General features: G+C 41.7%; 1 protein-coding gene across 8 annotated transcripts in view; it reads right to left on the bottom strand.

Moving 5' to 3' along the window:
- FRYL (FRY like transcription coactivator) overlaps positions 1-22673 on the bottom strand; it is a 204614-nt gene that overhangs the window by 133120 nt on the left and 48821 nt on the right. The gene's annotated exons all lie outside the window — the stretch shown is intronic.

The following is a 22673-nucleotide window of genomic DNA, read 5'->3' as shown; positions in this document are numbered from 1 at the left end:
ATTAATACATGAAGTAAATCAAAAGTATCAGCATTTCTTACAAACAACAAAATATTTTAGAAGGTTACAATTTAAGGAAGACCTCCAGGAAAGGAGAAAGTTCTCAGTTGGTTTCCAATTGAAGCATAAGAAAAATGTATTCAATGAACGACAAGTATAACTGACAGATATTGGGGCCTTATGCAACTAAATCAAAGATATCAGGGATAAACATAGGTAGTTGGTGCTCTTTTTCCAGTACTTAATTGTGTTATTAATATACGTGGAAAAAACAGAAAAGCAATTAAAAACTATCAAGAATATGTTAGGGATTATCTTAGTATACTTCTTCCTCTGCCTCTGGGGAGATCCCATCATTGGAGGATTTAAAGAATAGACTGGACAATAATTTGTCCAGAATGATATGGTCTCCTGCTTGAGAAGAGGGTTAGACCAAAAGTCCTCCAAAGTCCCTGCCAATTCTGTTATTCTGTAACCAATATATATACAGTGGTACCTCTACTTACAAACTTAATTTGTTCCGTGACCAGGTTCTTAAGTAGAAAAGTTTGTAAGAAGAATGTAAAATGTAAAAGCAAATAATGCGTGCGATTGGGGAAACCACAGGGAGGGTGGAGGCCCTGTTTCCTCCCAGGAGATTCCTAGAGAGGCCCCATGGAGGCTTCTCCCTGCTTTTTCCAGCCCTGTTTCTCCCAGGATATTCCTAGAGAGGCCCAACAGAGGCTTCTCCCCGCCTTTTCCAGCCCTATTTCCTCCCTGGAGATTCCTAGAGAGACCCCACAGAGGCTTCTCCCCACCTTTTCTGACCCTGTTTCCTCCCAGGATATTCCTAGAGACGCCCCACAGGGGCTTCTCCCTGCCTTTCCAGTTACAGTTTTGGAGGCTTGGGTTTGTAAGTGGAAAATGGTTTTTGAGAAGAGGCAAAAAAATCTTGAAAACTCGGTTCTTATCTAGAAAAGTTTGTAAGTAGAGAGGTTCTTAGGTAGAGGTACCACTGTATATATTTTCCTTTGGGAAGTGACAGCCAAAGAAACATGACTTACTTAAAATCATCATTGTCCTGGTAATTTTTTAAAATTTATTTAGCTGGCTTAAATTTTTAAAGTAATAAAAACTCTTCAAAATTACAAATAATAAATGAGAAGACAACAACAGAAAAATAAAACACAATAGAATTTTTAAATTAAGAGAATCCCTTCTGAAATAGCTCAATTTTCAGAAAATCAATAAGAAATCAGTCTGATATCCAAAACCACACCTTCAATTGCATTTCCCCCATACATTTTAAAAGTATGATGCAAAAAAGAAAAAAAATCTCAGAGTATCCCGTGTTTGTTTGATTCCAGTTAAAGCAGGCAGACTTACAGGTACCAGGTCATGAAAGTTTTACACGTGAACCTTAAATTGGAAGCCAACTGAAAAATTAGTGGTATATTTTGCCATCCCCAACAGCCAAGATACCAGCAAAATGGCCACCTGGTTCCTAAAATTGAGTGATTCAACTTTGAAAAATTACCCAGTATAACTAATCAAAGGGATAAGTAAATTTATTCTGTTTATTAAATGTTGAGACCACCCATCTCACTCTCAGCAACAGTTGATGGCAGGTGGAAAAACTGAAAGGAGTCAGTCTTTTGCCCATGTGCATAATTTCCTCTCTGAGTGAGCTAGTCCTCTTTTTCCAGAAGCAGACACGAAAAGCCCAAATTATCTGTCTCTCGAACAGTATACCAAACCAAAACACTGCTGCCTAGTCAACATCCTTTGTTCAAAAAGGACGAAACAAAAACAAGCTAACAATGGATGAAAAGCCTGAGAAACAGTTCCACCCATGAAAGCTGTTAGCAGATAAGAGACAGTAAAGGAAATCTAAATCTTGAGAAAGAAGTAAGTAGAAGAGATTTAAAATATTGTACACGCACATAGCCGCACACCTTTGATCCTGCATCATATAAGAAAACACAGAGGGAAACGCTCGCAGGCTCTTAAGATTTTGTTATTGTAGCCCTATCAAGATTCTATTACATTTCCTATTGTATCTTATTACAGAGCAAAGTTTCCAAAACTATCCTACTGTGAGTCTACTGCTGTGATTCAAATAATCTAAAGGAAATTCAGACTACATTGGGGCAGAAAATCTGGAAGTATAATTTTTCTATCGCTGATAAAACAGATTGTGGGATGTGGAGGAGGGAGGGAATATTTGTTAACTTAATAAGTGTTATTGTTTGTCCTCATAAATTGTTTGTGGCCTATTGTTATGCCATTTGGTAAAAGGGCACTACGTTTATTATTATTAACTGGTAAATGAAGTAACACAAACTATGGAGTCACTCATTTCAAGTCATGTTCTATTTGAAAAAAACCTTTTCAAATAGAACAAGCTAAAAAGTTTCAACTCCTTTTGCACAAAACTTTCAAGATGCTGTTCCATAGACCAACATAAGCATTATTCAATATATATTTGCTGAGAACCAGAAAGCCAGAGATAAATAAGGGGACTCTGCCAACCCTGATAAAAATGGTGACTACTGCAATAACTGATGACTGCAATTCACGATTGGTAACAAATTGCTGAATGAGACATGACTTTTCAATATAAATTGTGCCTGAAATTGTTTTGCTGTCAAAAGTACTGACAAGGTGCTGCTCTACCAATATTGCTTTGCAAGTAATTGTGGCAGATCTGTACTGAATTTAAAAAAACCCAGAGAAGACTTAATAACTGCAAACCAAAGACATTTTAAACAAACAGGAGCAATAATTTCTACATCAATAAAACCTAAGAAACATTTGTGATGCTAAGTAGAAGTTCACCTCTTATGTAATTACTTAATGGGGATGTTTTAATATATGTCCACACTTCGAATCTTTAAAATGAAATGCAGAATGTCTTCTGCAATCATAAAAACAGTAACTTTCAAAAATATAGTTAGAGACCTGTTTTTGCTAGAGACAACAAACCTGGATGCATAATGCTTGACAAGACCTTCAGTCCAAGGAACAACTCAGATATAAAGCAACTGAAAAATCTGATTCAAGAAGAAAGCATGGAGAATCACAACAATGGTAGAGATATGGGTACAATTCTAGAGGTAGGGTCATTAGACGGAGAAGCAAAGCAAGAAGAATGAATTTATTACATCTAAGATTTTGTGAACAGCAATGATATCAGACTTTTTGCATCCTTATTCCCCTTTGCCAATAAGATGGGCCATTAATGTGATTTTCCACAAACCTAATTTAGGAGTTCTGAATGTCAATGTGCTCAGGGAAATGAACTACTGCACATTAATCAAGGACAAGGTTCACTGCCAGGTAAGTAATTTTTCTCACTGGAGGGAAAATGGGAAAATGGGAGGAGAGGGGGTTATGAGATCCTAGAATAAAAGAATAAATCAAACAAGCAAATATACAGAAGGCTACACTTGCTTAGATTTCATTCACCAATGTAGGACACTGAATCTTATAAAAATAGATTAAGAGGCATAGGGAGACTCTCTCATTAAATAAGCCTAAGATATAAGAGGCAATCACCACTTCTTCAGTTGCTACACATTTAGATACATTTTGTATATCTAAAAAAACCTTAATTAACGGAAAACTAAAGCATGAGGATTTTAACATTGGAGAGGATTAAACTGTCCTTTTCCACATTCAGTGCTGTGCAAATTTCAACTTCAGCAAAGGAAAATATTTTTTTCAGAGACAGCAGAGAATCTACTCAGTGGAGAGATGCAACTCCGTCTTAAGGAAAAGATGCAATTCTCCTAAGTGAAGAAATGCCAGGTCAGGAATCTTTTGAGAAGCATAGGTAATCTTGGTAAGTCAACAATAATTCACAACTATTGAGCTGTCAAAACATTGAATGGTGATAAAGAGGCAACTGGCCAAATCCCAGTAGATGTTGCGTTTTCTTGTAATCAATGGATTACACCTCCATTGACACAGAAGAGATGGCCTAAGACAGTGATGGTGAACCTATGGTATGGATGCCACAGGTGGCACGCAGACCCATATCTGCTGGCATGCGAACCGTTGCCTTAGCTCAGCTCCAACGTACATGTGTGTGCCGAGCAGCTGATTTTTGGCTCGCACAGAGGATCGGGAGGGTGTTTTTGGCTTTCAGAAAGCTTCTGGGAGGATGGGAGAGGGCGTTTTTACCCTTCCCCAGCTGCACAGAAACCTTTGGAGTCTGGGGAGGTTGAAACACGAGCCTACTGGCCCCACCAGAAGTTGGGAAACAAGCCATTTCTGCCCTCCAGAGGGCATCTAGGGGTGGGGGAAGCTGTTTTCGCCCTCCCCAGGCATTGAATTATGGGTGTGGGCACTCGCGCATGCGTGATAGAGCCACCCACGGAAAAAAAGGTTCACTATCACTGGCCTAAGATATAACAGGATTCATAGAATCACAGGACTGGGAGGACCTTGGAGATCTTTTAGTCCAGGAGTAGGAAAAGTTGGCTCTTCTATTACTTGTGGACTTCAACTCCCAGAATTCCTGGGCCAATCATGCTATCCACATGTCATAGAAGAGCCAACTTTGCTTACCTCTGTTCTAGTCCAATCATCTGCTCAAGTAAGAGCCTTACACCATCCCAGTCAAATGGTTGTCTAATCCAGGGATGACAAACTCATGGCATTACCTGATGTATCCAGACTCTCCCCCCTTTCACTAAACTGGGCAGGGGTGTGATCAGTGTACGGTGCATCCGGCTCATGGGACATAGTTTGACCACCCTGGTCTTGTCTATCTTCCAATGATGGAATACCCACAACCCCAGAAGTCAAGCTATTCCATTGATGAACTGCTCTCACAGTCAGAAAATTTATCCTAGATTGGATCTGTCTTACATAAGTTTCCCCCCATTATTTCTTATCCTGCTTTCTGGTGTCCTAAAGAACAATTCTTCTTTGTGACAGCTCCTCAAGTACTGGAAGCCAGCTACTATGTTTCCCCTAATCTTTCTCTTTGACAAGTGACTCTAGGCAGCAAACAAAATTTAATAATAATAATAATAATAATAATAATAATAATAATAACTACAACAACAATAATGACAATACAAAAAGAATGCATAGCAGCTGAGAATAATCACCCATCATAATTATTATATTAACCAAGAAATATAGAATTCAAAAAGATGAATTTCAATGTATCTTGAATAGATATTGACAATCTGATTTAACCCAAATTAATTGGCTCTTTTAGCAAAAGGAGATAGATTTCCATGTGATATTCTTGGGCATTCTGTTATACAGTAGTGACCTCATATCTTGGAATCAAACTAGTCACCAAATGATGGATGTGGAAATACACTGTGGTGAAAAACATCAGCAGGAACTGTAGACTAAATATGTCTATTGTTCAGAATAAGAGCATACTACCAAGCCCCTGAATAAAAGTGTGGATAACAACCTCCAAAAGGAACTACTGACCATCTCTGCGTAAAACAGATCATCCTTATCAAAAGGCAAGCCCTGTGTTTCAGATTCAGCTTCCAACGTAAGCCTAGTACAGATTGCCATCCCTTTTTGTTATCTAAGATGTACTATGAACAAAATTTAACTCTTCTCAGCAAAGCTTCACACCTTCATCTGGAAAACTTGGACAATCCTGATATTGGTAGTTTCCCATTAAAAGTTATGTAGTTTCTTGTACAAACATAATAAATAGCTATGCTGATTTCAGTTTTTGCAGTCAAACCATCCAATTTTCTGCTCTATAAAGCCCTTCATGGCACCGGACCAGAATATCTTCGGGACCGCCTTCTGCCGCACGAATCCCAGCGACCGGTTAGGTCCCACAGAGTTGGCCTTCTTCGGGTCCCGTCGACTAAACAATGTCGTCTGGCGGGACCCAGGGGAAGAGCCTTCTCTGTGTTGGCTCCGACCCTCTGGAACCAGCTCCCCCCTGAGATTAGGATTGCCCCCACCCTCCTTGCCTTTCATAAACTCCTTAAAACCCACCTCTGCCGTCAGGCATGGGGGAATTGAAACATCTCCCCCTTGCCCATGTTGTTTTGGTGTTTGATTGATTGTGTGCTTGTTTTTTATATATATTGGGGTTGCTTTTATGAATTTTTTTTAACCTAAAACTGTAATTAGATTGGTAATTATTAGATTTGTCACTATGTACTGTTTTTGCCATTGTTGTGAGCTGCCCCGAGTCTGCGGAGAGGGGCGGCATATAAATCCAATAAATCTAATCTAATCTAATCTTGCTGTTGACCATGCCTTGAACAGCAATATCACTTAGATTCCACAATGCTTTGCAGTCCTCTCTAAGCGGGTTACAAGATCAGCATATTGCCCCCAGCAATCTGAGTCCTTGTTTTACCCACTTTGGAAGGATGGAAGGCTGAGTCTACCTTGAGCCTGGTGAGATTCAAAATGCCAAACTGCTGGCAGCCGGCAGGCAGCAGAAGTAGCCTGCAGAATGGCATTCTAATCCCTGCGCAATGAAACAAAACTTCCTCAACAATGCCTACCCAACAACAGGCAATCTCTCCAATCTCTCCAGTGACCAGCTGAGAGGCCATAGCAACAGAGCAATCCCAACCCAGCAACAGCCAGAAGCAGAACACGTGGCAACAATTCCAACCAAACCACTGCGACAGCAATTGACAGGCTCCCATGAAACTACAGAGCCAAAAATAAAGTACTTTTATTTCAGTATCATGCCGTACAGCAGTGTTTCCCAACCTTTTTTGAGCCGCGGCACATTATTCATATTTTCAAAATCCTGGGGAACACTGAAGAGGGGCGGGGCGGGGGCGCGGGCTAAAGAAAAGTTTGGACAAAAAAACCCTCTCTCTTCCTCCCTTTCGCTCTATTTCTCCCTCTTTCTCTCTTTTCCTTCCTTCCCTTCTTTCTCTCTCTCCATCCCTTTCTTTCTTTCTTCCTCTCTTTTTTTCTCTCTTTCTCTCTCCCTCCTTCCCTTCCTCTATGTCTTTCTCTCTCCCTTGCTCTCTCTCTCTGTCTCTCTTGCTATCTCTTTCTTGCTTTTCTCTCTCTTGCTCTCTCTCTCTCTTTCACTGTCTTGCTATATGTCTCTTTCTTTCTCTTTGCCTCTCTTGCTATCTCTCTTTCTTTTTCTCTCTTTCTCTCTGTCTCTCTTGCTATGTCTCTCTTTCTTTCTCTTTCTCTCTCTCTCTGCCTCTCTTGCTAAGTCTCTCTTTTTCTCTTGCTATGTCTCTCTTTCTTTCTCTCTCTCTCTGCCTCTCTTGCTATGTCTCTCTTTCTCTCTCTTTCTCTATCTCTCTTTCTCTTTCTCTGCCTCTCTTTCTTGCTCTGTCTCTCTTTCTCTGCCTCTCTTGCTATGTCTCTCTTTCTTTCTCTCTCTCTCTCAGCTGACTGCAAGCGGGAGCCCTGACGGCGGCAGCTGGACGTGCTGCTGGACACCGTATATGCCAGGCCCGCAGCGCCAGCAGCACGTCCAACCGCCACCGTCAGGGCTCCCGCTTGCAGTCAGCTGAGAGAGAGAGAGAGCTCCCTCTCGCCGCCGACATCTCCCTGTGACTGCCTGCGGCCGCTGCGGCCACCCCCCCCCCCCGCTCCCATCGCCAGTGCCCTCCCGCCGGGCCACAAAGGACACTTGCCGCAGGTCCAACTGCCACCGTCAGGGCTCCCGCTTGCAGTCAGCTGAGAGAGAGAGAGAGAGCTCCCTCTCGTCGCCGACATCTCCTTGCGACTGCCTGCGGCCGCTGCGGCCACCACCCCCCGCTCCCAACGCCAGTGCCCTCCCGCGGGGCCACAAAGGACACTTGCCGTGGATGCCAGAGAAGCTCCAGCTGGGCGGGGCGCTGCCGGTACTTCCGTCCTGGGGCTCCCGCTCGCAGCTGTCCCCCGGCTCCTGCTCGATGCCGCGGTTTTCGGCGCTCTCCTGCTGGGCTCCAAAGAAGGAAGGCGGGAAAATTCCCGCCTTCCTTCTTTGGAGCCCAGCAGGAGAGCGCCGAAAACCGCGGCATCGAGCAGGAGCCGGGGGACAGCTGCGAGCGGGAGCCCCAGGACGGAAGTACCGGCAGCGCCCCGCCCAGCCGGAGCTTGGCGGCACACCGGGCCATGTCTCGCGGCACACCGGTGTGCCGCGGCACACCGGTTGGGAAACGCTGCCGTACAGAACAGAACAGTTACACAGCCAAGCTCAGTAGCAAAGGCAATCAAAGAAAAGTTGCTTGGAAGCTGCTGGGCAGGGAGTGATCAGATTGTAACTTTCTCTCCTTGTTAGAAAGAAACTATGAAAAGATGATGCCCTCCCCCACAAACAAAAAAGAGGGAAAGTTATTATGAAATAACCCAAAAGTATCATTATTTGCAAGCATAAATACTACAGAAGTAGTGTAATTAATAGTTTATTACTTAAATTTAATGTATTTTTTTTAAAAAAATATTTGGATCCGCAATGGCACAGTGGTTAGAATGCAGTGATCCCCCGAGTTTCGCGATCTCGTTCTTTGCGAAACGCTATATCGCGATTTTTCCACCCGATGACGTCACTCCCTTCCTTTCTCATCTTTCTTTCTCTCTCTCTTTCTCTCTCTTGCTTCTTCCTCTCTCACACTCTCTTCCTCCCTCTCTCATCTCTTTCTTTCCTTCTCTCTCTTTCTCTATCTCTCCCCCTCTTGCTCTCGAGCGGCAAGCGAGCAGCCGGGCGGGCGGGCGAACGGGCAAGCGAGCAGCCGGGCGGGCGGGCGAACGGGCAAGCGGAGCGGCCGGGCGGGCGGGCGAACGGGCAAGCGGAGCGGCCGGGCGGGTGAACGGGCAAGCGGCAAGCGATCTTGGGGTTTCCCCTTTGCCTGGGCGGCGGGAAGACCCAGGGAAGGTTCCTTCGGCCGCCCAACAGCTGATCTGCTCCGCAGTGCGGCAGCAGCGAGGAGCCGAAGATGGGGTTTCCCCGTTGCCTGGGCAACGGGGAAACCCCCATCTTCGGCTCCTCACTGCTGCCACGCTGCGGAGCAGATCAGCTGTTGGGCGGCCGAAGGAACCTTCCCTGGGTCTTCCCCATCACCCACACGCAAACTCCACCATCTGCGCATGTGCGGCCATGAAAAAAAGGGTGCGCATGCGCAGATGGTGTTTTACTTCCGCACCGCTATATCGCGACAAATCGAGTTTCGCGAGGGGTCTTGGAACGGAACCCTCGCGAAACTCGGGGGATCACTGTATTACAGGCTGATTCTACCCACTGCCGGGACTTGAGTGACCTGCTCAAAATTGACTCAACTTTGCATCCTTCCAAGGTCAGGAAAATAAGATCCTGACTGATGGAGGATATATGCTGACTCTGTAAACCGCTTAGAGAGGGCTGTAAAGCACTATGAAATGGTATATGAGTCTAAGTGCTATTGCTATACAGGTGAAGCTTGAAAAATTAGAATATCGTGCAAAATTTCATTTATTTCAGTAATGCAACTTAAAAGGTTCAATGACCTTGGGATTATTGTGCTTGACCAAATAATGCAGAAGAGCTGAAGGCTGCTTTGAAGCATCCCAGCCTTCAACAATACCTCAGTAGTGCTACAGGCTAATAGCTTCCATACCACACAGCATTGAGGCAGTAATTGCTGCAAAAGGGGCCCAAACCAAGTACACTGTACAGAGGCATGTTTATACTTTTCAGAAGTATGATAATGTTCTATCTGCAATCCTTGTTTTATTGATTGTATGCAATATTCTAATTTTCTGAGATGGTGGATTTAGGGTTTTCATGAGCTGTATCCCAACATCATCACAATTATTACAAATCATGACTTGAACTATCTTGGCTTGCATGTAATGACTCCCTCTCATATATTATATTTCACCTTTTAAATTGCATTACTGAAATAAATGAACTTTTGCCTGATATTCTAATTTTTCAAGTTTCACCTGCATATTGTAAATGGTTATAAATTTAGAGAAATAGAATGTAGAATTACAAGTAGAGAAATTGTGTAGTTTAAAGTAAAATATGCTCACTAAATATAGATTAGACCTTAATTACTGGGACTGGGAATTCACTGTTAAGCAAATGTAACACAACTTGTACATTCCTGCCAGCCTCCCATTGATTTTGGTTGTCAGAAGCCAGCAGTGAAGGTGGCAAACGGGGATCAGATGACTGTGGATGTGCTAGCATGCAAGCCTTTCGTTAAAGATAGATCCAATATAGAATTAAGCAGAATTTTTCTGACAGTAGGAATTAATCAGTGGAACAGCTTACTTCATGGAACTGTAGGTGCTCCATCACTGGAGGTGTTCAAGAAAAGATTGGATAGCCATTTGTCTGAGACACCTTAGGCCCGTGATGGCGAACCTATGGCATGTGGGCCACAGGTGGCATGCGGAGCCATATCGGAGGTCACGTGAGACTTTGCCCTGGGTCAGTCCAGCGCGCATGCGTGTGCTGACCAGCTAATTGGGAAAGGCTGTTTCACCCTGAAGCCCTGGAGGCAAAAAAAAATCACCCAACGGATGAACCGGAAGTTGGGAAAAACACACTTCTGGTTTGCCGTTGTGCTGCTTTTTGCACTCCAGAGGGTTCAGGGAAGCTTCCTGAAGCCCCAGAGTGCAAAAAACAACACAGTGGGCAAACCAGAAGTGCATTTTCCAAATTTCCAGTTTCAGGAACTCTCAGGAACCCTCCCAAATACAACAAACAGCACAACAGCAAACTGAAAGTGTGTTTTCCTGAACTTTTGGTTTGCCCATTTGGGCATTTTTTCCCACACACCCAGACTTCAGTAAGGCCTGTGCACATGTGCAGGGTGCAGCGTGTGTGTGTGTGTGTGCGCGCGCGCATGTGTGGAGGGGAAGGAAGGGGTGTAGGCAGGTTCACGCATGTTAGTACATCCATACACACCCTTTTGGCATGCAAACCAAAAAAGGTTCGCCATCGCTGCCTTAGGCTGTGAGTTGAATTAAACACCTCTAAAGTCCCTTCCAGTTCTACGATCCAATGATACGGGATGCTGCAACACCATAGTTATCCACCATTCAAACTTAATGAAGAAAAATTCTATGAGGAACTAGCTACCAGAAACAACATATAGAAAATTTTAATCTTTAATTTCTTCAAATCATGTTCCAATTTCTTCTCTTTATCTCCTTTTAATTTTAATACCTTACTATTTTCTCTAAAATGCAATACAAACCCCGATCTTCCCATATCTATAAGCAAATCTTTAAAGCCTCATCATTCAATACTAGTCAAGAAAAAAACATTGAAATCCGCTAGGAAAAAACCATATACAATGGTACCTCTACTTAAGAATGTTCCATGACCAGGTTCTTAAGTAGGAACGTTCTTAAGGAGAAGCAATTTTTCCCATAGGAATCAATGTAAAAGCAAATAATGCATGTAAACCGATTAGGAAAGAAATAAAAGCTTGGAATTTGGGTGGGAGGAAGAGGAGAAAGAAAAGGAGGAGGAGGACAGTTGCTGCCGAAGGAAGAAGGTGAGGTGAGGGGAATCAAAAAAATCCAAAACTTTAAGGCTTAAAAAAAGAGAGGGACTCTGAGGCGGCGAGGAGGAGCATGCGCCTCCAATACACCCAGCGCGAGGCTGCCTCCCATACACTGCCTCCCATACACTGGCTGCTGCTGCTGCTACCTGCTGCCTTTTTCTTCCCATGCTGAAGGGCTCCCCTCTCTTCTCGCTCACTTGCTTTGTGCTGGCACCTTTCCTTCACTGTGGTGACTCCTCGGTTGCCCAGAGCGAAGGGAGTGTTTCTTTTCTCTGAGCGCTGGCAGAGGTTTATTCCCTGTCCAAGCGGCCAGAGAAAGGAAAATCTTCATTTGCTTTGGACTGCCAAAGCCTCCTTAAGCGCCACCAAAAGGCTCCTCTGGCAGCCCAGATGGCCAGGATTAAAGGGGGAATGGCAGGAAACTGGCCAGGCCTTCGTGCCGCTCTCAAATTTCCTGGGAGATTTTTCCCAGCTCGGGTTCTTAAGTAGAAAATGGTTCTTAAGTAGAGGCAAAAAACCCTTGAACACCCGGTTCTTATCTAGAAAAGTTCTTAAGTAGAGGCGTTCTTAAGTAGAGGTACCACTGTACATATAGTCTTCAACTTCCAACAGGAAGTTTATTGACAGTTCAGTTTTAATGAGCCTACCTGTGGGTTACTTATGACATGGATTCAAAGTTCCAACATTGTACTCCACCCCCTCCAGTCATATTGCTGTACTTTGTGCCCTCAACAACTGAGCCATATTTACAGCCATTTTCAGTGATCCACAATCACATCACGTATTTTAAGTTTTGTTATTAAAAAGGTTGTGAAACTGGATTGGTCATATGACTGACCCATTTTTTAACTGTCATGTCTTGCTAGTATAATAGGCAGACTCCATTACATTCATAACTCAAGGACTACCTCTACATTACCTTGATGATCAAATAGTGGAAACTGCTATACAAGTCATTTGGAGAAATTAATTAATTAATTGTACATGTCACCTTTACTAGTTTATATAACTCAAGTTGGCAAATATATCCAAAAGACCTTCTTTTTTCCTCCTATTTTCCCAACAACCTTGCCTGAGTTCTGAGTTATTTAGTTCTGAGTTGTCAGAATCATTATTCTTCAAGAGATATTCACTTCTGCCTTTTTCCCCAGAGAAGAACAGCATTCTTCAGTGGTGGCCTAAAAGTTGCATTGGGATGAGGTTTAGATAGAAGAATTCTTGATTAAGAAACTATTTGCGTTGAATATGATTTTTGGAATTAATTTTCAATTCTTGAAAGATCAAGTTATATAGTATAGGGATTCTCTAAGCCTGTATTATTCAGGGATGCATAGCCAATTGAGAAGTCCAGAAGTCTTGTTTATCAGTTTATGCTATTTACAAGCAAAAAAAAATTCTTATGTTAAAAGAATTTGTGTTGCTTCAATAATCATATACTGATCATCCAGAATAAATAACTTGCAAAAGAATGACTCGGGAATGATGATATGTTTAACTCAAATTATATGTGTGTGTGTGGTTTTATGTCATTTATTTTTAAACCTGTATCCTTCCTTTTTGGTCAAACAATATTCAAACTGGCTTATAACAAATAAAAATATAAATTATTAAACAAACACATAAAAATACAATTGAAATACAGTGGTACCTCTACTTAAGAATGTAATTCGCTCCATGACCAAGTTCTTAAGTAGAAGCAATTTTTCCCATAGGAATCAATGTAAAAGCAAATAATGTGTGCAAACCCTTTAGGAAAGAAATAAAAGCTTGGAATTTGGGTGGGAGGGAGGAGGAGGAAGAAGAGGAGGACAGTCGCTGCTGAAGGAAGAAGGTGAGGTGAGTGCCCCCTTTTGCCTTTCTGTGCCCAGACGCTGTGGAAGCCAACTTCACGCCAGGTGTATGGGAGGCTGTGCAAGGGTGGTTTATTCCCTCTCCAAGCGCTCAGAGAAAGGAAAATGTTCCATTCACTCTGGGCTCCTTAAGAGCCACCAAAAGGCTCCTCTGGCAGCCCAGAAAAGCCCAAGATGGTTGGGATTAAAGGGGGAAGGGCAAGAAACTGGCCGGGCTTTTGTGCCGTTCTCAAATTTCCTGGGAAATTTTTCTGGGTCAGGTTCTTAAGTAGAGGCAAAAAAATCTTGAGCACCCGCTTCCTATCTAGAAAAGTTCTTAAGTAGAGGCGTTCTTAAGTACAGGTACCACTGTATTGTTATATTCAATTGTATCAGTATTAAACTGTTATGTATTAATAGAATGTAGACATTTATCAAACATAGTGAATGTCAATATATACTATACATCATTTTTATATATACTGTATCACTTATATCTTGATATATACACTGCTCAAAAAAATAAAGGGAACACTCAAATAACATATCCTAGATCTGAATGAATGAAATATTCTCATTGAATACTTTGTTCTGTACAAAGTTGAATGTGCACAACAGCATGTGAAATTGACTGTCAATCAGTGATGCTTCCTAAGTGGACAGTTTGATTTCACATAAGTTTGATTTACTTGGAGTTCTATTGTGTTGTTTAAGTGTTCCCTTTATTTTTTTGAGCAGTATACATCTACACAAATGCATGCACATAAAATATATATTATATATTGCATTTATAGATACATCTATATACTTTATGTATATATAAATAAATGCATAAAGAACTAGGATGAGAAGGCACCTGATCATCCAGTTTATTTTATTTTTGTTTTGGCATTGTAACAATGACTAAGGAACAAGCAGTATTCCTAAGGGCATGAATCTGCCTTTTCATTGTATAAAAAAACCCAAAAAACCCCTCAAGGAGACCAAGAATGAAACAAAGTCAAGTGGTAAGTAAATACGCTTAGTTTTGTTGAAAAAAATGCTTACACTTTTTTTAGGGCATATAATATATAGGACAGGAAATGGAAAAGCACAATAGACATAAAATTTTCTATGAACATTTATACAACACAAGTATTTCTAAGATGTAGTTATAGATAGGTAAATACACATACGTTGCTGAGTTAAAATAGAAATAGCTTCTGTATGCATTTTAGACAGAATACAAACTAGCCTGGCCTTTGTGGGGCTGACTATCTTTTGCCAAAATTACACTACCTAGTAGAAAACAAGAAACAACAGCATCACAAAATCCAGCATTTTGTAGAGGCCAGGAACAGTAACCAGCAATTCTGAAAAACATTATTTTTAAAAAAATTTAAAAGCCGTTATCAGAGATGATCTAATAGGCCCCATCATTTTTCTTATATTTTATATTTTATAGTTTTCACAGACTTTAAAGTTCTCCCCTTTGATGTACTCTAAGCATATTTTACTATAATCACATTTCTTTGTTCAGAATTTGATAACAAGACGCTCTTAAATGACCTGAGCACAAGAGGAAGATGTTTTGATATAAATATCTTTTTCCCCCCAGACCTAATTCTCTTTTATTCGTTTTACATTTGCAATGTTGATTTACAGCCTGCCTTTGTAACCTCAGGGCAGCCAGGCAGTTTAGTTATATGTAGACACAATTATTTAATATATCTAAAACTTGGTGTACATTATTTTGAACTCTAATCCATAAGTTATATAATATTTAATATCCAACACAGTTCAATAAAAAGATTAGTGTACACAGATTATTTTCCAGCTGTTAATCAAAGAATGGTTTTGAGAATAGCTTCATACATCATGCTCAGCTGTAGTGCTTTTTTTTTCAGTTTTGACTTTAGGCATGTAACAAATAGTGCTTTCTTCAATAACTTAAGAAACAGCTAATTCAAAAAGCCAAGTCTACAAGAGATCTGATAATGATGTTTATTAGAAAGAACAATAAGGTTACAACTCAAAAAATTCCTGCAATTGTCAAGCATTCGTAGATGTTACGACAGCAATGGCAGTGGTGGCGACGGTGGCTGGCAATGGGTTAGGACGTTTGCTGCTATTTTAAGGGCTGGGCAGGCTGCATTTCTTCATTGTTTTATTAGCTGCTTGTTTCTTTATCAATGTGAGAACTGACTAGCAGTATACAGTATTATATAAAATTGTAATTTGTTCAACAACTCTATTTAAATTGGGATCTAAGTTCCTTGTTCAAATTAAATATTATCAAACATTTCTAAATCTACAATGAACTACCGTATTTTCCCGAGTATAAGATGCACCTTAGTTTTGGGGGAGGAAAATAGGAAAAATAATCTGCTTCCCAGCTATTCATCTGGCTAGCATCCTTAGTCTGGTCAGTTTCAGCACATTATTTTATCCCCCGGTTAGAGCTTTAAAATCCTTATTCAGAGAGAGTAACAATGAAAGAGCTTGCAAGCGAGTAGGACCTGAGAACATTGTTAGAATGGTTAGGGCTGGAAAGAAAAATTCTGAGCAAATAGAACAATAGGGAAAAAACTTGCAAAGACTTAGGGCTTGGAAAACATTCTTTGCCAAGAATAACAGTGAAAGCCCTTGCAAGTCCGTGAGAGCTGGGAACATTGTTAGCACCCTTCTAGCACCTGTTGCTAGAAAGAAACGTTTGGAGCAAGTTAGAGCAATGAAAAAAAAACCCTGCAAAGACAGGGCTTGGAAAACATTCTTCACAGACAGTAACAAAGAAAGAACCTATAAGATAAGAGCTGGGAAGATCATTAGCACCTAGTTAAGGCTGAAGAAAAAAGCTTTGAAAAAAGCTGCATTCAGAGTATAAGACACACCTGAATTTTCAGCCTTTTTTAGGGAGGAAAATGATGTGTCTTATACTCCGAAAAATACGGTACTTCTGCTGTACAAATAGAGCAATGTTATCATTTAATAAATTGTGACATGGTGTAAAAATTGAACCCGGCACACTGGGAACCAGTGATTCTTAAGTCAGGTAGAAATGATATATAAACACTGAACAAGTATCTCTTATTTTCAAGACTGGGGAAAAGGTGGCTTAAAATTTTAATCTTAAGAATGACACATAATATACTGGTTTTGGTTTCTATAGTTCGTTCTGCACCAACTCAAACAGCTCAAACTGCTCAAGGAGCTGCTGATACAGTTCTACAGAGGAATTATTGAGTCTGCCATCTGCACCTCTCTATAACTTGGTTTGGTTCAGCAACCCAACAAGACCAACACAGACTTCAGAGGATAAGCAGAATTGCAGAAAAAACAATTGCTGCCAACCTGAGGACCTATATACTGCACATGTCAAAAAGAGGGCCATGAAAATATTTACAGATTCCTCACATCCTGGACACAAACTGTTTCAACCCCTACCCTCAAAACGATGCTACAGAGCACTGCACACCGGAAGAACTAGACACAAGAACAGTTTTTTCTCAAACATCATCGCTCTGCTAAACAAATAATTCCCTCAAAATTACAAACTATTTATTAAGTTTCCATTACTATTAATATTCTCATCGTTGCTATCACCCGTCTCCTCTCACTAATCTGTATGACTGTAACTTTGTTGCTTGTATTCTTACAATTTATATATACTGGTTCCTAATTTGATTTGATTGCTTATTTGTACCTGGACTCTCATTAAGTATTGTACCTTATGATGCTTAATGAATGTATCTTTTTTCTTTTATGTACACTGACAGCACATACATTAAGACAAATTCCTTGTGTGTCCAATCATGCTTAGCTAATAAAAAAAAGTCTATTCTATTCAACAACAGGCAATACATAAAGGTAATTGGGTTACAATAGCAACAGGGACTAAATTTCTGTCACTGAGTGATGTGGTTATAAGATACCAATTATTAGCTGAGGACGCAGCCCATTCCAAGCCATTCCTTCCCAAGCCTCAGTTCTTCCAAGGCAACGGACTGCCTGTCTTCGATTCTCCCACCCATCAATTCTCCTCCAACTCTGCCCTTCTGGCCATCATGCCCCCTACTGACAGTCAGAGGAAGGGACCAACAATCATTCGTCATTTCCAGAATTACAGGATGAACTACTTTACAAGCAGGTGCTAGCAAAGGCGGTAGGGCTTTCCAATAACTAACACAGCCATTGCCAGTCTCTAAAGATGGAGAAGTTGAGCTGCCATCCCTTCCCAGCGCAAAGACTTGCCATGTGGAGTGGATAAGTAACAAAGGAGCTCTGTGAGGCTTCTTGCAAGGAAAGAGCCTCATCCTTCCAAATGAGCAACATTGGGGCATGCTTCTGTTTTAAGAGAGCCTCTGCTTTGCCAATAACCATCCCTAAACTCCTACTCCATGCACTTTCACTGCACTTGCAAGCCTCCCGACCTTGATTATGCATCTAGACTGGCTGATAAACCCTCTATAAAGTTTTGACTCTTGGATGCAGCCTGACCATTCTTCTGTCCAGCATTTTGGATTGGAACTTTTTTTAAGGAAACACGCTAACTTTGGGAGACGTGTTTCTCTACTGGTGAGCCTGCGTGTTTGCGCTGACGTTTTTCTTCCTGCTCGCTACTTGCTGCACTCTTCCACAGTTAGCACTTTTTTTAAAAAATGCTACTCAAAAAGCTGCAGCCTGGCTCAGTGGCTCCAGTCCCAACTGTTCTGAACATCCTCCACTCAGAGGTGGCATTCAGCTGGTTTGGACTTGGTCACCTGAACCGGAAGCTGAAATCGCGGGTGAGCCTGCCCACCCATCTCAGCTCTATGCTATCCTATTTGTGCATGTATTTGAGGCCAGGTGGAAGGCTCACACATGAGCAAAGCGCATGCACAGGAGGCTGTGCGCATGGGCGGAGGTGGTGCTTACGAGCATAGTAAGCACACATGCTCACATGTTCTTTTTTTCTTTTCTTTTTTAAAAAATATACTTTAATTTATTAAGAATGGGGAAGGGGAATGGGAATACAAAAATAAAAATAGAAGGGGTGCAAGGCAATAAATCTGTTTACATAGTAATATATATATACAGTGATACCTCGTCTTACAAACTTAATTGGTTCCGGGACGAGGTTCTTAAGATGAAAAGTTTGTAAGACGAAACAATGTTTCCCATAGGAATCAATGGAAAAGCGATTAATGCGTGCAAGCCCAAAATTCACCCCTTTTGCCAGCTGAAGCACCCGTTTTTGCGCTACTGGGATTCCCCTGAGGTTCCCCTCCATGGGAAACCGTACCTCCGGACTTCCGTTGCCAGCGAAGCGCCCGTTTTGCGCGGCTGGGATTCACCTGCTGGGATTCCTCTGCAGCATCACAAAAACACAGAAGTCTGGAGGTGGGGTTTCCCATGGAGGGGAGCCTCAGGTGAATCCCAGCAGCGCAAAAACGGGTGCTTCGCTGGCAACGGAAGTCTGGAGGCAGGGCATCCAAGCGGCAGCGCTGTGTTTGTAAGGTGAAAATAGTTTGTAAGAAGAGGCAAAAAAATCTTAAACCCCGGGTTTGTATCTCGAAAAGTTTGTATGACGAGGCGTTTGTAAGACGAGGTATCACTGTACAATGTCATATATTCATTTCAAGCATTTATCTATAGAAATTTATATTGTATTCGATATTCGTATTTACATAGTCTTATATCTATGAAATATATTAATTTAAGAATAAAGTAGTGCTTTGATATACAGTGGTCCCTCGATCATCGCGAGGGTTCCGTTCCAGGACCCCAAGCGATGATCGGTTTTTTCGCGAAGTAGCGGTGCGGAAGTAAAAACACCATCTGCGCATGCGCAGATGGTGTTTTTACTTCCACCGCTGCCCGCCCTTCGCCCGCCCACCCCGTTGCTCGCGCCTGGGGTTTCCCCGCGCGCGTGCCGCCCGCCCGCCCACGCTGTTGCTGGGGCCGCTTCCCAGCTGGGGAGCGGAGCTGGGGTGTCCCCAAGCGCGCGCGCACCGCCCGCCCACGCTGTTGCTGGGGCCGCTTCCCAGCTGGGGAGCGGAGCTGGGGTTTCCCCAAGCGCGCACGCGTTGCTGGGGCCGCTTCCCCGCTGGGGAGCGGAGCTGGGGTGTCCCCGCGCGTGCCGCCCGCCCGCCCACGCCGTTGCTCGCGCTGCCGCTGGGGTCTTACCGGGGCAAGAGGGGGAAGACCCAGGGAAGCCGCCCAGCTTCCCAGCTGGGGAACTCCACCATCTACGCATGCGTGGCCATAGAAAAAAGGCACGCATGCGCAGATGGTGGAGTTTACTTCCGGGTTGAAAACTCGCGAAATAGCCCTTTCGCGATGCTCGAGGACGCGAAACTCGAGGGTTCACTGTATATAGTAGATTTCAAATGAGGTAAGAAAACGGGGGGTAGTACCTGCAAGATAGCAGGAGTATACATTGTGACAACTTAGTTTTGGTTATGTTTATTAATCTTGTGCATTAAGGATATTTGTGAGTTATGTTGTTAGTTGATTGTCGATAGTTATCAGGTGGAAGGCTCACACACGAGCAAAGCGCTTGCACAGGAGGCTGTGTGCATGGGTGGAGGTGGTGCTTACGAGCATAGTAAGCACACACGCTCACATTTTCAAGCCTGTAGGGAAGGGAAGTGAAAACCATCCCTGCCTCCATCCCTGCCTCCGAAGCCTTCCAAAACCTTATGAGAAGGCCAATTTGCTGAAGGGCAATGAGACCTTAGCAAAAAACCTGGCTCAGCCAGCAGCTGCTTCATGAAGGGCCCGGCCAGGTGTGCAAGAAGACAAAGATCAGCAACAAAGCACGGGATGGCTGGAAGTGCAGAGTGCAGGAGAAGCCAAAAGAGGAGGTGGGAGGTGGGAGAAGAGAGAGAGGGGAGAATTGCCTAAGTCCTCTGGGATCCTAAGTGCGGGTGGGCTACCAAGGATCTGAATTTTGATCACATCACCATGTCGGTGCTGCCGTCACTGTAATTTTGGGTGCAGGGCTAAATGCAAATTGTTCAGCCCTGCTATAACTTCAAACAGTCGCCGAACAAATGGTTATAAAATGAGAAGTCCCCGTACGTTGCTTGTTTGCTATTAAAAATGCTTATCAGATTGATCTGTTCCACACTAATTCCAAATGACAAAGATAGGTTTTCCTTTTGTAGTCTTGAGCTTTATGGTGCCTAATAGTGCAGGTGGAAAATGCACCACCACATAATTCTCAGGGCAAGTTCCTTCCAGTAAAACAAAAGAGCAATTTTAGACAAAAAAAAAATCAACTTGGAAACAATACAAAATTACTTCATAGTCGGGAACAGGAGCCAATACAGTGGTCATTTGGTGTGGCAACACCCTTAGCACTGACGGACTTGTTACAGTAACACTTTAAACAAACAGAAAATAAACTGTCCATCTGAATGAATAGCAAGCATAAATTTGAAACCATTTTATAAATGAACCCTGTTAATGATTGATTATATGTTGAGTGTAATGCAGAGAAAAGGCATGCAAAGGTACCAGAACATTTTTAAAACTAAAACTTTTAAAAACTGCTCATAAAAGGATATTCAGGAGTCAACATTTCTATATGGTTTTAGGGATTCATAAAGTATCAGATTATAAAATACCTGAGGTTAGAAAAATAACTTATAACAAACTAAATTTCAAGATAAATGCAATCAATTGTAATGTAGTACAGTACAGTAATCCCTCGTTTATCGTGGGTGTTATATTCCAGGACCACCCGCAATAAAGGAAAATCCATGAAGTAGGGACGCTATATTTATTTACATATTTATACACTATTTTAAGGCTTTATAAACCCTCCCCCACACTTTTACACTACATAAACCTTTCCCACTCCCTTAATAACCATTCCCACCCTGTTCTGTGCATGTATTGTACCTTTAACTTACTGTAAAATGTTTTGAATGTCTAAACCTACGCGATAAAACAATGCTCTACTTGAAATGGCCGAGTGTAGGAGCAGACTCACAGATGGGGAAGCTGCACCCAAACAAAAAGTAAATAACACGCTACTGTACTGAGCCAATCAGGCTCTGGGATACAAAGCAGCACTCTCTGGTTGGTCACTTCTCCATCAATCAACCAATCGTGTATTGTTTACAATCTCATGTAGGCAAGTAGCGTCTCAGATCAAGTTCCGCAGAAAACCCGTGAAGTAGCGAAAATCCATGATATATTTTTCCATTAATATTTTATAAAAACCCGTGATGCACTGAGTCCGCGAAAGGTGAACCGTGAAGTGGCGAGGGATCACTGTATACCATATCTATTAAAATGGCATTTGAAAGCATCATAAAAATGTGCAGTCAAGTTTCAGAAAAGACATCACAAGGAATGAAACTGTAATGAATTCCACAAGGAAGCAAACAGGAGCGAGAGAAAGAATGGCCACGTCAGTCCAGTCTGAGGACTGAGTGGAAGCTGGGAGTTCCAGCAACAGAGGCGGAGCTTTCAACTTTAACATATATACATAGGCACAACACACACACACACACACACACACACACACACACACAAATAGCAAAAGAAAAGCAGGAAAAAAGTATTCATTGAGTTAACAGATATAACATAAAATAAATTACCAGTAACTGGAAAATAAGGCACCGTTTCCTAACTAATTGACCAATCATATTTCTATAAACAATTTTCTTATACAAATATATTCGCAAGCACAAATTAAACAAAACTGACAGAAAGGGAATATGTAAAAAGAAAGGGAAGCCAAATGAATAGAGAGCAACAACCAATTTTTAGATTAATCTTCAAGGTATTCTTGCTATTGCAATTTGTATCTTGTCTATTTATTTTATAAGATTATACAATCACTTCAGATGAAAATTAGTAGTAATATCTTTCATGAAATATTAGCATAAGAACTTAAATTTGATATTATTTGCTTCACAGGTTAAAACTTACAATCAGTCTTGTATCTTCCGTCTATGCAATATATATTCACCAGAAATCATTTCTGTATTCTACAGGAATATTTACTTATGAAAATAATTTTGTATGTTACACAATAATTGTGGAAGATCACACTTCATTATTTTATGTATTATCTTGGCTCATGTGCATTTATCACATAGTTTTATATTTAACTTTATTTTTCAAGGGCATGATGTAACATTGCTGTAGTCTGATATGTGCCTCAATTGTATAGAAACCTGAGCTCCTGGGAACTCTGGATATAAAGTTTTGAATTCTTTCTGTAGCTGGCCTAAGAATGAAGAAAGGGATAAATAAATTTTAAAAAAGCAAACAGAATAAAAGCATTAGTCTTTTTTTTAAAGATCACTATGATTTGTTTTGTTCTAAATGAATAAAAGAATCACAAGAAAATGATGTGTTACTGTTCTTCACGGACTCTCAGTATTATACATATGGAATAATAGCACAAGTAGCACAAGTT

The sequence above is a fragment of the Erythrolamprus reginae genome, chromosome 7, assembly GCF_031021105.1.
Source record: "Erythrolamprus reginae isolate rEryReg1 chromosome 7, rEryReg1.hap1, whole genome shotgun sequence".
NCBI classification, from domain to species: Eukaryota; Metazoa; Chordata; class Lepidosauria; order Squamata; family Dipsadidae; genus Erythrolamprus; species Erythrolamprus reginae.
The sequence above is the reverse complement of the archived record's forward strand: the minus strand, read 5'-3'. Positions and strand labels throughout refer to the sequence as shown.